Source organism: Mastomys coucha, unplaced genomic scaffold, assembly GCF_008632895.1.
Source record: "Mastomys coucha isolate ucsf_1 unplaced genomic scaffold, UCSF_Mcou_1 pScaffold19, whole genome shotgun sequence".
Lineage (NCBI taxonomy): Eukaryota > Metazoa > Chordata > Mammalia > Rodentia > Muridae > Mastomys > Mastomys coucha.
The window spans coordinates 19,855,150-19,871,367 of record NW_022196901.1 but is presented as its reverse complement, the minus strand read 5'-3'; the positions used below and the strand labels follow the sequence as shown (position 1 = coordinate 19,871,367).

The window sequence follows — 16,218 nt, the reverse complement described above, 5'->3', positions numbered from 1 at the left end:
CCCTACAAGAACAGAAATGCCAGCCCAGGCTACTATACCCAGCAAAACTCTCAATTACCATAGATGGAAAAAACAAGATACCCCATGAAAAAAAGAAATTTACACAATATCTTTCCACAAATCCAGCCCTACAAAGGATAATAGATGGAAAACATCAACATAAGGAGCAAAACTACACCCTAGAAGAAGCAAGAAAGTAATCTTTCAATAAATCCACACAAATCTAATTCCACCTACACAAATCTAATTCCACCTCTTACAACAAAAACAACAGGAAGTGACAATTACCTTTTCTTAATATCTTAATATGAAAATTAATATTACCGACATATGCTAATCAATCAAAATCCCAAAATATGAGGAATTAGAAATGTGTTGACTGTCATCCAATGGTCTCTCTAATCTGGTAATTGGAGAAATAGGTCCAATATTGTACAATCCATATACACTTTCTGCTTGTTTGTACATGACGGTGTCTTGCTGTGTCACAAAATGATCTTGAGATCTTGCTTCTCCTATCTCAGCCTCTCTATTAGTAGTATTGTTTATTTCATGTTTTTATACTATACTACAATTTTCAGAACAGCTTACATATTTCAAAAGTATTTATACAGCCAAAAGAAAGGTAAACAATTTACTTGGGAGGTAGCTTGTAAGAGAACAACAAAGAGCGAGACTGAATGCTTTGCTTGATATTTGTCACTATTGTATCAAGTTTGAAGAAGAGGACTTTATAAGTTACTGTTTCTCTGAGATGAATGCTTTTCCAAATTATCACAGCCAATGAACCAGGTTCTTACCCTCTCCTAATGTCTGTGCCACCCTCCAAGCAGAACCATTGTTCACTGAAACAGTTGGTGAATGACTTTATGGATAGATCATCTTAATTCACACACCATTTCTTAAATGAATGTAACCTGTTCTCTTGAGCTGAGAATAAAGTCACTCACTCAAGTCAATTAGCTTTGACCATAACAGGAAGTCTGTATCCAAAAATCGAGCCTGCAATTCATTTCTTGGTGCAGCAGAACTATCAACTCTCAGCTTAGCTACGATGGAGGTAAAATCCTTTGGTGGTGTGAGGGTCATTGAAGTACAGCCTTATTACAATGAAATCCAATGTCTAAAAATTGTTCTTATTTTGGTTTTTACCACAGTAAGAGCCAAGATTTTAAGCTCTACTAAATACAAAACAAACAAACAAACAAAAAGACTTTATATATTTATGTTCATTTAAGAAAATACTAGTAGTGATATATTCTTTTGAAATATACAGTTAATATGTTTGGAGTTATTTAAAATTTATATTGAGAAAAATGTATGTATTTTCAGTATTGCTATAGACAAGCATCTACATAACACTGTTAAATTGATTGTTTTTTATATTAACAACTTTTATAATACCCATTTTTATTGTTACAATATTTTATAAATTTTAAAGAATATGACAAAAAACATATTGTAGGTATTGAAGGCGGGTCTCTGGGAGGAGTTGGGGTACAAAAGGGAAACAAGAATGTGATTTAATTCTATTTACTTAAAATATATTTTTAAATGTTAACAAATTCAGGTAAATTGAAATCATGTATCTTTTCTCATCATAATGCAATAAAACTTAAATCAATAAAAAACAGTAAAAACAAACCAAACCAGACCAAAAACTATGTATTTATTATACAAAAATTATTAATATATTTATTTAACCCACCAAGCCTAACTAGTAGTGCCATGTGCACATGGATACAGAGCCACTCTTTGGGGACCGGGGAACCTGCCAGTGGAGACTCCTCAGAGAAAATAAGTCTTCCTTCCCAACAGCCATCATATCAATATATCCTGAGCTAGGTGTGGGGTTGGGAATTCCTCCCTTCTCCATACTGCAGTTTTTAACTGGCTTGATCTCGTGAAGCCCTTGTTCAGGTAACCATAACTACTGTGAGTTCATGTATGCAATAGCCGTGTCCCGTCCAACAGAAACATTTTACAGCCTGTCGGGTTCTTACAGTCTTTCTGCCCCTCTTCTGAGATGTTCCCTGATCCTCGTGTGTGTGTGATGTGTAGATATTCCATCTAAGGCTGAGCATTCCATATCACTCATTCCCAGGGCTTGAGACAGTAATGAGTCTCTGGATTCAGCAATACCCACTGTGATAAGAAGCTCTTCTGACCACAACTGAGAAAAGCACACGTCTATAGATATAAACATACATTTAGAAGTCTGTTTGATAACTTGACCTTTTAGAAAAAATATAGGTCAAGTCTCCCCTTCCTTGTTGAACATAGATGCACAAATTCTTAATAAAATATCAGTGAACCTAATTCAAACTCATATTGAAAAGGAGCATTCGTCTTTTGGTTTATTCCAGAGATGCAGGGTTAGTTCAACATTTGTAAATCAAGAAATGTTATCCCTAACATAAGTAGATTCAAAGACAGAGATCACATCATGATCTTCACTTTAGGTGAAGAAAAAAACTTGCGCAAAATCCAGCGACCCTCATGGTAAAAAACATAGAGAGGCTAGGAACAGCAGGGGCTTACCTCAAAATAATAAAGACTACACACAAGAAATCTGCAGCCAACATTGTAGCGAGTGAGGAAAAACTCCGAGAAAGAAGACAAAGGTGTTTATGCTCTCCATGTCTCTTCAGGGCAGTGCTTGAAGTCTCAGCCAGAGCGCAGTAGGACAAGAGGAGCCGGAAGATGGACACTGCTAGGAAAGGAAGTGGAAGTGCCTGCCGCTGTTTGCATTTGATTATATGATTCTATTCATATGGTCCTACTGTGGTGGTTTTCAGCCTTCCTAATACCATGAACCTTTAAATTAATTCCTCAGTTGTGGTGACCCTCAACCATAAAGTTATCTTCATTGTTCCTTCAGAACTGGAAGTTTGCTATTGTTATGAATTGTAATATAAGTATCCGATGTGCAGGATGGTCCCAGGCAGCCCTTGTGAAAGGGTCATTCAACTCCAAAAGGCTGAGAGGCACTGCCTAACACTTCCAAACCTCTTAAAACAGATAAATACTTTCGGGAAAGAGGCAAAATATGAAGTGAACATACAAAATTTGTAACAGCTTTTCTATATAAAAATGAGAGACATATTAATAAAGAAGCAAGGAAACAAGCCATTCACAGTAGCACCCAGCTCTGCACACATAGTTCCTGGGCCTAAGCCTACCAAGGACCTGAAGGATGTCTACAGTGAGAACTTGAAGACAACACACACAGTTCCTGGGCCTAACCCTACCAAGGACCTGAAGGACGTCTACAGTGAGAACTTGAAAACAACACACACAGTTCCTGGGCCTAACCCTACCAAGGACCTGAAGGACTTCTACAGTGAGAACTTGAAGACAACACTGGAAAATGGGAAGACATCTGTCTTAGGTTTTCTGTGATAAAAATGCTATGGGCAAACTACTTCGAGGAAAAACGGTTTTATTTCATTTTGTGACTCATATCATACTCCATCACTGATGGAGCTCAAGGCAGGAACCTTGGAAAGATACTGTTCCCCATGGCTGGCTCATTCTGCTTTCTTATCCAGGCCAGGACCACCTGTTCAGAGGCAGTGCCATCTATAGTAGGCAGGCCTTGCCACATAAACAATCAAGAAAAAAAACCTATAGACTTTTAAAGACTCTTTTCTTTTTCACTTAAGATTCACTCTTCCCAGATAAGTCTAGGTTTGTGTCAAGTTGACCTGAACCAATTGGCACAGACTCCATGCTGCCTGGTATGGGTGCTAGAAACAGAATTCAGGTCCTCTGTGAGAGCAGCAAGTGCTCTTAACTGCTAAACTTCTTTCCAGCCCTGTGATGCTATGTACTGTGTCTGGTTACAGGGACCTCCAGCCCTCATCACAGGCAGCCACTCTGTCTGCAGCATCTCCCACTGTCTCTGTACTGAAAGCTCAGTTGCCCTTGACTTTAATCACCTCTCCCCAGAGGTTGCAAGGCTATGCTGTGTCCTTTGGTTTATTTTGTTTGGGCTTTTTTTGAGATAGAACTTCATGTATCTCAGGCTGGACTTGAATTCCGTATGTAGCCATAGCTGGCCTTGAACTCCTGATCCTCCTGCCTCCACTTCACAAGGGCTGAGATCACAGGCCTCTCTCTCCGTGTTTGACAGATGAAGGGTCTAAAGAACTTGCCAGTGCCTTGTGCTATGTGGTGGATGAGACCTAGCCTCACATCTTCTGCCTTACCCTTACCCATAAATGCATGCATTGCCAAAGAAACTGGCTTTAGTTTACACAACATTCTGTGCTATTTCACCCTCCAGTTTCTTTTATATACTGGTATTCCTAAGGCATTTATAATACTCTGGGTGAGAATTTGGCTAAAAAAGGTAGAAGCAGATTTGAGGAAGCTGAAAGCAGGGGTGTGGGGGGAGGGAGTTGTGTTGCAGAGAGAGTTTGCCCACTGAGACTGCTCCCCAGCCCCATCTTTCCTGAGGGTGACTCCATGATTTTATCTTGGGATCCTGAGAGCAAAGGTTGTGGTTTCCACAATTCAGACTGAGGTTGAAAAGTGCTAACGGCAGGTCTGCATCTCACAGACTCAAATCCTCTCTGTCTGGAATGGCACTGTCGTCATGGTGACGCATGATCACTAGGGATCTGCCCAGACCAGGGAGTACGGATCAGTAGGCTTTCTCCAGCCCACCCCCAGCTACCAAAAGATTTCTCCTAGTATGCAAAGAGTCATGGTGACATGACTATTACACTCACTACAAGCCATGTATCTCCTTAATGGGGACCAACAGAGAAAGGGGGTGGTCCTATTGAAGGAAGGTTCCCCCCCCCGTTTTAGTTTTTAAATTTTTTTGAGAATTTCATACATGCTTTACTGCATTTTAAAATCAAATCCACCCTCCCATTCACTCCCTTCTAACTCCTTCCCTATCCCCTTTTCCTTACCTACTTCCTGTCAACTATTTTTTTAATATACTGATAACACATAATTCTGCCTGTATGTGTATAGTGTAGAAATATCCACTGGACTGTGGTAGCCTTTCAGGGGCTGCATCTTGAAGACAATTCTCCCTCCCCTATCAGCCATTCATTGTCAGTAACTTTTTAGCTAGGAGTGGGACTTCAAGAGCCCTTCCCCATCCATGCTGGATTTTAGCTGGCTTGATCTTGTGCTGGTCCTGTGCATACAGTCCCAGCTGTGTGAGTTCATGTGTGCAGCTGTGTTGTAACGTGCAGTGAATACTGCTTCCCTGTATCTGTCCATTACCTCTGGATCTTAGGAGCTCTCTGCAACAGCAGCGAGATGCTAGAAGCCAGAATCTAGAGCCATGCTGAATGCCATCACAAACCCAGCTGCACCAATAGCTGTCTGCTTCCAATCCCAGCTTCCTTCCCTGATCTTGAGTTGGACTTCTTCAGAGGTTGTCCTTCTGATTGCCTGAGAGTGCCCCTGGGATTTTGTTCTCAAACATTTTAACAAATAGTGTTATAATTCTGGAGCTTAGTCCTTTCAGGCTTCATTCAGGTCTCCATGATGCAGTCTCAAGGCTAAGCATTAGTAATGGTGGCTGCTGACAATCACAGTGTCCCCCTTCCCTTCATGAAGCACTTACTCTGAGAATGTGTCACCTTCATTCATCCAGCAGACATACACGCATGCACACACATACACACAAGTACATGAAAACATGTACACACACACAAACACCACACACATGTGCATACACACACATGTGCATGCACATACACAAACACCACACACATGTGCATACACATGCACACACAAACACACACAAGCACACACACATGCACATGCACACATACACATACCACACATACATGCATAGACATGCACACACATACATACACATGCACACACACATATACACATTTGCACATGTGTACATGCACACACACATACATGCCCACACACAAGCACATGCACACATGTGCACACACACATGCATCACACACATGCATTCACACACACACACACACATGCATACCTACAAGCTTCTGTGGAGACTCCAGTTTTAGGAGTGGGGAGAGGAGCCTGTATGTAGGGATTGGCAAGGGATCTATCTAACTGTTGTGGTTGATCATGTCGGAGCAGTGTGGGAATAGAAAGTGGCTACTCACCAGCAGCCGATCCAGTTTGGACCGAGCAGACACAGCAGTGGGGTGGGGGTGGAGATCTGGAGATCTTTGGTCAGTAGGACATGCAAACTTGCTGATTGGTGGACATGGGCATGAAGGAGGAAAACACTTGGGGCAACTCAGATTAGACCTGAGCAACCGTAAGACTGGCCAGGCCTAGGCAACAAGACAGAACCAGGAAGAAGGGTCTGACCAGGATCTCAAGCCCAAGGGAGCTGGCAAGATGTTTATATCAAGGAGCTGCAGCTCAGGAGGGTTGGAGCCATGAATGTGGGTGGCATGGTGGCAGGAGTCCATGCAAAGAATAGGACTGTGGGTGAGACCAGCTGTCGATGCTGCTGGGGCCCAGCCAACCAGGGAGTGCTGGAAGGTTGGTTTAGCCACAGAGCCACATAGCATTTGGTTATGCGGGCAGGAAGTCCTATAGGAGCAGGCACTGGCGAGGAAAAGCAGGAAGGAAGTGAGAGGCGGGCAGGCTAGACAGACTTTGCTGTGAAGGGGAGCAGAGAGGGGAATGGGAGCCAAGGGGGTGTGGAGTCAGGATGAGGAGAAGGGGCAGTGTTGGGAGCCAGTGGGACAATGGGAAGACCAGTTTACCTTTAGGTTTCCATCTGTACTTAATGCCCCCAGAGGCTTCCAATGTTCAGGTAAGGTAGAGGGCATCACATCTGAGAAAGGGACATGTGCGTTCAATGGCTTGTGTGGTAGAACAAGGAGGTGTCTAGGATGGGAAGAGTGTCCCACAAGGCCACCTGAGTGCTTTGCTGAGCCAGAAGGCAAGGTCGGGTTTCCCCCCAACCCCACAGGGACTGTGTGAGGTGGGGCCAGAAAAAAATGTCACTCCTGATTGTCCCAGTTGTTGGAGAAATAGGAGCTTGTAGCTTAGGAGGGAGGGAGGCAGTTTGTAAAAGTCCCCATGAGGGCAGGACTAGGGAGTCTGCTGTGGCCACAAGGAGCATAGGCCCCTTGGTTTTGGAATCAGAGTTCTGAGGCAGGACCCTGAGCTGAAGGCACTGTCGCTGCACTCTGGCTTGACATTGTGACTCTGCTTCCTTCCTGTGTGACAACAGTCACCGTGGTTAGCAGAGAGAGCCTGGGTTTCAGTTGTGATGTCATGCCAATGCTTCCCAGTGACAAACACAAGGAGATCAGAGGGTCCCAGCACAGCAGCTGTCTGCCTCGGAAGGTGAGACACAGCAGGGTAACACCCACTGCCACCCTGGCCGGGACTCACCTTGGAGGCAGGGACTTTCTAGATTAGGTGAATTGAGGTGGGAAGATGCAGCTTAAGTGTGGGCTGGGGTCTCAGGCTGAATAAAAAGGAGAAAGCCAGCTGAGGACCAGCTCCCTTCTCTCCCACTCCTGCCTTGCTTGCTGACTTCAGATGCCCTGTGAGCAGAGGCCTCAAGCCCTGGACACCTTTAAACTGTGAGTTTGAATAAACCATCCCTTCCTTAAGCTGCTTTTGGGGTGTTTTGTCACACAGCGAGAAAGGCACAGTGACACTGGCTTCATTGCAATGACAGCCTAGGGAAAGCTGTGCCCTAGCAAAAGCCCCATCTTCCTCTGTGGGATCCATTACGATTGGGTTTCAGAAACTGAGCTAAGGTAACCTCTTTCTGATTTGATTACCTCAGATGCTTGCAGGGTGACAGAAAGCTAACACCGGTGAGGTCTGAAATGTTTTTCTTAACTCTACCAGAGAATGTGGTACACATAGGGTAGAATAAGCTGCAGAGTGATTAGCTACTTGATGAGTCCTTCCTTGGCTAGAAATAAAGTGTGATTTGTGGAAGAAATTATGTGAGGTTGTTTCTAAGACAGATCTAAGAGACTCTCTTAAAGCAAACGTAGTGAACTGAAGAGATCCTGTTGCCATCGACTCTGGCTCCCAGGCAGTGCTGCCTCATGACTGTGGCACAGAGACTGGCTAGATAGAACAGCAAACGTACAACTTCGCAGGTATGGAGGTTTCTTACATTTGAGGGTATCAGCATAGTAGTGAGCATAGTAGTGAACCCTTCATGCTTACAGAAGGCTTTATCTCTACAACCATGGGCCCCTGCACTTCCTCATTCAATCTTAAATAACAGACAGACACACATAGTAGATGCTCACTGGGCAAGGATGTGTACTGTGCTGGGCATGGGATGTGACCAGAGCCATCTAGCTTGGGAAGCAGGAGATACGGTGCTTTCCACAGAAGCTGACATCAGTCTGAGTGGTAGTTCGGAGTGCTTACGTGTGGCCCAGTGACCTATAATGAATGCTTCTTGGTCTCTGGGCTCAGTATCTTCATTAGAGGCAGGAGGATCATGAGTTCCAGTCTAGCCTGGGCTACACGAGACCTTGTTTCAAAAAAAATTTGTTTTTCTCTGAGGCAGGATTGCTACAGTCTAGATTAGTCTGGGTTGTGTAAGGAGTTCTAGGACAGCCCAGAATATAACAAGTAGGAAGAAAAATGAGGGGAAGGAGTAAGGAGGGGAGAGAAGAAAAAAGAAAGAAAGAGAGAGGGAGGAAGAGGGAGAGAGGGAAAGGGAAGGAGGGAAGGAGGGGAGGAGGGGGAGGGATGGAAGAAGGGAGAGAGAGGGAGAAGGAAGGAAGGAAGAAAGGAAGAAAGAAAGAAAGAAAGAAAGAAAGAAAGAAAGAAAGAAAGGAAGGAAGGAAGGAAGAAAGAAGGAGCGAGCAGGGGAAGTAGAGGTTTCTGTGATCCTGCCCCAGGACATCATAATCTCCCCCAACACCCCCCCCCCCATTGGCTTCTGCATCCCAGCCTCCAGAGACTCTACAGGGACAGTGATGAGGGACAGTGCTGAGCACAGCTGGCCTTGGGCAGCCCCATCAGTGCAACAGCTCCCTGGAAAGGTACTCTATGAGAACCTGGGAATTCCCAGGCCTGGCTTTTAGATGAGCCATTCTGCCCTAATTAAAACTAACCCTTGAAGCTCATAGCACCAAAGGTGCTGTTGAAACATTGACTGCAAATTACCTTTGATTGATGCTTGTCACAGGTCCTCATGGCTCCCTCCTGTGTGTGGCTGTCACATGGCGAGACCTTCTACTCCATTTGCTCTGTTACTGAGAGCTGCTAAGGGACTTGAGGTGTTTGGGACCTGGATGTTTACATGTGGAGACATACTCACTCCCACCCCTCCCATAATCTGCTCCCAGGCATTCTCAGAGCTTTGAAACTGCCTGATGGGCTTGCGAAGTCTCCTGTAGTCAGGAGCTATTCGGAAGCTGGTAGTGGATAGCTGGATGCGAGCAAGCTTGCACCCATGAAACTGAGATGTCTCTCCCTGCAGGCCCTAGACATCTCATGTTGGGGCCTGCTGTATTCCAGACTCTGAGGTTTGAGGCCCAGGCAGACTTGGCTCCTTACACGAACAATAAAGACAATCCCAAAACAGTCTAACAAAAGCAAACCTCCTGGCAGATGCGGAAGCAGCCATTGCCTGGAGTCTTTTTATGGAGCAAGGTGAGACATAATTCAAGCACGGCTGTGCAGAGTGAGTGCTGAGATCTCAGATGGTGCCTCCATTGTCACATGCGAGCAGACCCACACACATGCACATGTACACACACATACCTGCATCAAAGGACATGTGAAAATTCTTCCACTGTGCTGTAGTCATGACTTACTTGGTGGTGGGATTTGCTGCTTGGGTTACTTGGTTCTGGCATCAAACCCAGAACCTTGAGCTTGCTAAGCACTCTACCACTGAGCTACACTACCAGTCCCACTCACTTGGAAAGAGGATCTTTGTAAATACCACACTAGCTAGATGAGTTCACACTTGTTGGGGGAGAACTGTTTTTCCAGGGTGTGGGTAGGCCCGGTCTTCTGCAGGTACTCACTGCTGTGAGCAGTAGAGTACAGTATCCAGCCTGGACAGATGGCTCAGTGATTAAGAGCTCCTACTACTTTGGCAGAGGACCTAAGTTTGATTCCCAGCATCCATATCAGGTGGTTAACAACTACCTTATAACTCCAGCTCCAGGGGATCTGAAACGGCTCTTCTCTTGTATGCACCTACCCATGCACAGATACACACATAGACATGATCAAAAATAAAAATAACTTTTAAAAAAAGAGGGCAATGACCAAGCCATGCACGAAGCCAGCCTCACCGTTGCATCCCTCTTAGCAGCTCTTAACTCCATTCTGCCTCCTCTTCTGTGATGCCCCACACGCTTGGGGAGGGTAATATAGATTTGTGGCTTTTAAAATAGAGATATCTATGGGTCAGCATCCAATAGTCAGTTATTCTCAGCATCTTGACCAGGTATGAGCATCTCTGTGGTAACAATTACCTGCTGCAAAAAGCAGCCTCATCGCTTCATCAGCTCATTAGCTGATAAAGTCTAACAGCGACCCTCATCGGTGGGTATCGACATGTCTAAGGCGGCCATTTGATGAGCATGCGGTGTCTTGTTTAGCAAAACAACATCTGTAACCAATCTACCAGAGCCTAGGATTTCCCTAGCATGGGCTTTTGACCAAGTTTACAGTACTAGATGTGAATTGTTTTCTGTGAAATAAGCCTTGATTCCAGTTAGAGAGCAATCTTATAACAAGCTTGCTATTACTGTGCCAGTGGGCATATACTGCTGTGCAGTTAGTAATGCAGTACCTCCTCATTCCTTTTTAAAGGGCATAGTCTAGTGACCAATAGTACTATGATCCAAAGATCAGGCTTCTGCCCCTGGAGAGACAGTGCTGAGAGGAGTTAGAGATGAGGCCAGAGAAGAGCTGCGGTCAAAAGCTCTGGGAGTCATAGAGGGATGTGATGTTGTCATAGCCTAGAGGTGGCCATTGGGTCCCTCCCAGAGAACCTGCTGAGGTGGCAACTGTGATAGGAGGTGTCCCATAAGATCATGCCTGGGGCTGGACAGAAGCCACAGCATCAGCAGCTGATGGAGAAGTAGAGGCGGCACTTACTTGTCCTCGGGACTCACTGTGATCCAGGTCCTGGGAAACTCGTAAATCACTATTTGTATGACCCCAGCAACAGACTCTCAGAAGATGAAATGAGTGCATAGAAGATGAGCCTGAGGATACAGGAGGCTGAGAAGATATCCCTGAGCCAGGTCTCCCACAAGTCTCCATTGTCCTTGTGCAGCTAGCCTACGGACCCAGCTTGGAGGGTAGGCGGTCTTACTGAGATGGTCATGCAAATGTACAGTAGCATTTCTGTCACAGGCCTAAATGGAACTGTGGACCCACAAGGGGCGCGCTCAGAGGCACACAGCAAAGACCCCATTGAACCATAAGCTGTAGCTGCTACCAGGACACTTTGACCCTGGTATGTACAGAGCAGCTGTGAAGAGTCACTCTTGGTCTAGAGCTGCCTCTGTACAGTGGTCTTCCCTCACATGCAGCAGTCTGTCTGAGGAGGGTGTATCATCATCCCAGTTTAGGGTCTCAGGAGCAGGATCCAGCGTGACCCTGAAGCACCTCCCTGAACGGAGTGCTATGGAACAAAAGGGGATGAACAGGTGCTGTGCCTCAACGCCAAGGCAGCAGGGGGTCTGTCCTCTTCTAAGTTTTGTCTAGAATATAAAGCTGGGGGAGCCTTGGGAACATGGCCCTGTGTGGCACAGAGACTGGGGGACATAAATATGCTGCTAAGCTCCCTTCCAAGGAGTCTATAGCTCAGGCATCCTCAGCACATAGCCCAGAACCTTGCTGCAGCAGCCTCCACCCTTCCCTAATGACAAACCACATCAGCCTGCAGAGGGGACCTAACACCTCTTTGATGAGGGCCCTATGGCTGATGGTTAAGTCTCTGTGCAACACTGGGACCCATGTCATGTCTATCCCCTTGTCACTCTTCTTCCCCAGGTACCAGGGTAGATCTCTAAACCCATCCCATCCCACTTGTCTCCCATTTTCCTCATGGGCATCTCCCTGTCACCTCTCTCGGCATCTGCCTCTTTAAGGATCCCAGCTGACACATGTGCTGGGTAGGAAGCAGGGAGGCATCAGTTTGTAAGGGAGAGAGATGGAAGGAGAACATAGCAGGTCCTCAGCCTGAAGCAGGCCAGAGCAGGACTTACAGGCTGAAGGTGGAGATGGAGACTACGTCTGTGGGATTTCATTCTGGCCTCCAGGAGAAAGTTCAGGTGTGCCATTTATGAGCCTGGGTGACTTTGCTAGCTCCCTTTACAAAACCTCCATCAGGTAAATATGGACTTTGACATTTTTGCCTCCTGCATGTTAAAACCCTGAATTGTCTAAGATAGAGTTCCAATATAGTTTAGCAATGGGGCAATCACCTTAGATGATGCTAGAGGGTGTTAGTCAGTAAAGTTCTCACCATGCAATCATGAGGGCCTGAGTTCAATACCCAGAATCCATATAGAAAAAAGCTGGATATGGTGTCTCAAGACTGTAATTCCAGTCCTGGGGAGGTGGTGACACAGGGACCCCAAGGGCCTGCTGGCCAGTCAACCTAGCCACGGTGTGCTAGCTGCAGGCCAAAAGAACTAAAGATCCTGGTTAAAAAACAAGGTAGATAGCACCTAAAGAATGACACTCAGGGTTGACTTCTGGTTAACACACACACACACACACACACACACACACACACCCTCAATGAAAGTGAAATAAAGAAGTGAACACAAGCCAGGATGCTTTATCATGTCTGTAATTCTAAAAACAACCATTTTGTGAATCTGGAAGACACATTAAGGGTGAGAAAAACCAGCCAGTGAGTGTACCATGCTTACCTGGTCACAGTGCCGTGGGCGGTCCGCCTGTTCCAGTAATGACAACATTAGATAGTCCTGAGGCTTGGCTTCTGCACCTCTTTCTTGTTCAGGTAATGAGAAAGGCAGGGTGATGGGCGTGGCTAAACCCAGTCATTAGTGAGTGTGAGCCAGGTTTTCCTCAGCACAAAGGAGGCTGTTCTTTCCTGGAGATCAGAGCACTTGGGTTTCACAGCTCCTCCCCTGATGCCCTCAGTAACAAGCCTTGTGAAGTGGCCCTATTGTGCAGGCGGGGTGGAGGGGGTCTGCTGCCTTTGGCCTAGCAGCAGCTTCTCTGAGCTGTCCTCCACAGCCACATGGTCAAGGTGCTACCATGTGGCTTACACCTTTCAGGTAGCAGAAAGAGGGAAGGTGAGGCAGGTTCAGAGAGAGATTGACTTTAAAGAGTTGGCTCATGAGGGGCCTAGAAAGGCTGAAATTTACAAGACGGGACAGCTGGGAGTTCAGGTAACAACTGGAGTTGTAGGTTTGACCTTGAGGATTTCTTGGGAAAGTACTAGCTTTTTCTCTTAAGGCTTTCAACTAATGAGATGGGACCCACCATAATTTGCACAGTGGTCTGCTTAACAATACCTGTGTTGAGATGTAACCTCATCTTCAAAAATACCTTTGCAACAGCATCAGCATGGCATCTGACTAGTCTGCGGGCACCAGAGGCTGGCCAGGTTGACAGACATAGCCACTATCCCAAAGAATACACGGGTGCATCAAGAAATTAGTGACATTGGGATGATATAGATCCTCTGTGTAACTCAGTCAGCCTCCTGAACCTGGAAGGAGAGGGGGGAAGGGAGGGGGAGATGGAGAGAGGAAGAGGGGGGATGGGGAGAGGAAGAGGGAGAGAGGGAGGGAGAGGGAGAGGGGGAAGTTGCTGTAGGAAATGGCTCCTAAAAATGGCTCCATCTCTGATCCTCTAAAACACAAAGTACCATGTGCCTGTCCCTTACTTTATGACAACAATGAGTTCCTTGGTGTCTGAGTTCATTGAATGTCTGACACACACTCATTACAAGTTCCTCGAAGGGCAGGGACATTGACTTGCCATCAGTAGAATGAGCCTTTGACATTTCTACAGTTCGAGACAGGTTTCTGTTGATCTGTTGCCTGATGTGCTCTCAATAAGGAATTAATGTCAGATGCAGGAAGGAGCAATGGTTCCCTGCTACCACCCACACACCCTCAGCATCCGCCTCATTCAGCAAGGACACAGAAAGAAAGAGAAAGAACATCCTCCGCAGTCAGTGACTGTCTAGTGGACAAGACCCTGGCCATCTGCCTGCCCATCAGACACGGGCTCAGAGAACATGCTGGACCAGCTGGCTGCTGAGCGCCAGGACTAGGAACCAGGCTCACTGCTGCAGGCATAACTCACGTTTTGTTCTTCTTTTATGTTTGAGAGCAGTTTACTCGTGATTATGAGACAGGCCGGCTGTTCCTCTTGGCAGCTGACTGATGAGGGAGATGGAGAAGAGCAAGAGAGAAAGACTTGTTAGGAGAAATCTGCAATGGCTGAACGGCTGAAGGGAGAGGTTTCTGAGAAATGGAAAAGCCCACTGCACCAGAGAACAAAACATACTTGGTATGAAGGAAAGAGAAGGGGAGGCGCGCTTTGGGGGTGACTCGGGAATGCCGGCAGACTGCAGTGTTACAAAACCAAGGCTAGGGCAGTGCTTCTGGGAAATGTATGATCCCATTAAGGGGATAATTATTCCTCCCATCTCCTTCACAGGGCTCTAATGAATCATCGTTCTTTTGAGGGATGATCCGGCCAGGTGATTGGCAGGCCCAGCTGATCATGGTTTCTCCTCCACAGATCTTCCCTACTTCCTCACCTGTCCAACTCCATCCCCGTGCCCCCCACCCCATTAACAGGCATCAATTTTTTAAATGAAAGAAAAAAAACCCACAAGAAACACATATCCATGCAGACACATACACAAATCTATAAAAATTGGGATCCATAATATACAATCAAAAGATTAGTAAGGTTAAAAAAAAGTAAATAAAGCAATGGTCCATATTTGAAGGGGGCGGAGGGGGAGAAGGAGGGACCAGAGCTGGAGAGATGGTTCAGCAGTTAGGAGCTCTGATGCTTTTCCAGAGGACCTCGGTTTGATGACCAGCACCCACATCAGGCAACTCATAACCATCTATAACTCCAGTTTCAGGGGACCTGATGCCCTCTTCTGGCTTCTGTGGGTACCGCATGCATGGGACATAAACTCACCCCCCCTTCTCTGTGTGTGTTTCTATGTCTGTGTCACTCTCTCCTCCCTCTTTCCCTCTCCACCTTCCTTCCTCCTTTCCTCCCCCACACAAATAAATAAAATATAAATATAAGCCAGGTGGTGGCACACGCATTCAATCCCAGCACTTGGGAGGCAGAGGCAGGCGGATTTCTGAGTTCGAGGCCAGCCTGGTCTACAGAGTTAGTTCCAGGACAGCCAGGGCTATACAGAGAAACCCTGTCTTGAAAAAAATTATATATATATATATTATATAATTGTATATATATAATAAATTAACAAGATGAATCCAAGCTGGGTGTGGTGATGCATACCTTTACTCCCAGCACTTAGGAAGCAGAGGCAGGTGGATTTATGTGAGTTCAAGGCCAACGTAGGTAGGAGTTCCAGGACAGCCAAGCCTATACAGGGAGAATTTGTCTAAAAAGAAAAGAAAAGGTCAAAATAAAGGAAGTAAAACCATACAAACTTCAAAAGTAGTTAAAAGGGACGTTTTAGGAATCATTTTGAAGCTTGAAGAATGCTTGTAAATCATGCAGAAAACCTCCATGCCCTAAAGTGAGACTGTGAGAAAGGAAGAATTCTGCAAAAACCAGTGTGACTGACAGGCAAACGGCCTAGGCAGCCCCTGACGTCCAGGGAGTGTTACATCCACACTTTTTTTTTTTTTTTTAACATCTTCAATTTAGAAAAAACAAAACAAAACAAAACAAACAAAAAACCGAAACCATTTATTTAGAGGGAGTGGGGCAGCCCTTGACATGCATTTAAAGATCAAAGGAAGACCTTGGATTCTCTGCTTCCTCCCACCTAGGGATGGGGACTTGGAGATGATAAGCCCTCTCTACCTGGTGAGGTAGCCCTGCACAAGGCACTTAACATAAAGAACTTCTACAGGTAGACAAGAGAAAGACCCAGTAGGAGTCTAAGCAGACCACAGACCACTCTAGGGAAGCTAGTGGCAAGGTAAACACAAACCTAAGACAAAAGCATTCGCCCTCGTTCACAGCGATGGGGTGCGGGTGGGAAGTGAACGAGATGGGGTGGGGGTGGGAAGTGAACGA

General features: G+C 45.9%; 3 long non-coding RNA genes across 7 annotated transcripts in view; 2 read left to right on the top strand and 1 right to left on the bottom strand.

Moving 5' to 3' along the window:
- Positions 1-7,141, bottom strand: part of LOC116097422 — a 17,193-nt gene extending 10,052 nt beyond the window's left edge. The window contains exons 1-3 of one of the 3 annotated variants that reach the window (XR_004121421.1): positions 6,735-7,141; positions 6,120-6,293; positions 2,548-2,710 (exon numbers count right to left, since the gene is read on the bottom strand). This is a non-coding gene — a long non-coding RNA (uncharacterized LOC116097422). Of the gene's footprint in view, positions 1-2,547; positions 2,714-6,119; positions 6,294-6,734 lie in introns of those variants that run through there. The other 2 variants (XR_004121419.1, XR_004121420.1) reach the window with 2 other exon arrangements.
- Positions 7,142-7,286: 145 nt separating this feature from the next.
- On the top strand, positions 7,287-8,075 carry LOC116097421. The gene is made up of 3 exons (XR_004121418.1): positions 7,287-7,323; positions 7,522-7,565; positions 7,962-8,075. It is a non-coding gene; the product is annotated as an uncharacterized LOC116097421 (long non-coding RNA).
- Positions 8,076-10,898: 2,823 nt separating this feature from the next.
- LOC116097420 overlaps positions 10,899-16,218 on the top strand; it is a 6,840-nt gene continuing 1,520 nt past the window's right edge. Inside the window, exons 1-3 of one of the 3 annotated variants that reach the window (XR_004121416.1) lie at positions 10,899-11,285; positions 14,311-14,487; positions 15,969-16,120. This is a non-coding gene — a long non-coding RNA (uncharacterized LOC116097420). The remainder of the gene's footprint in view (positions 11,286-14,310; positions 14,488-15,968; positions 16,121-16,218) is intronic. The other 2 variants (XR_004121417.1, XR_004121415.1) reach the window with 2 other exon arrangements.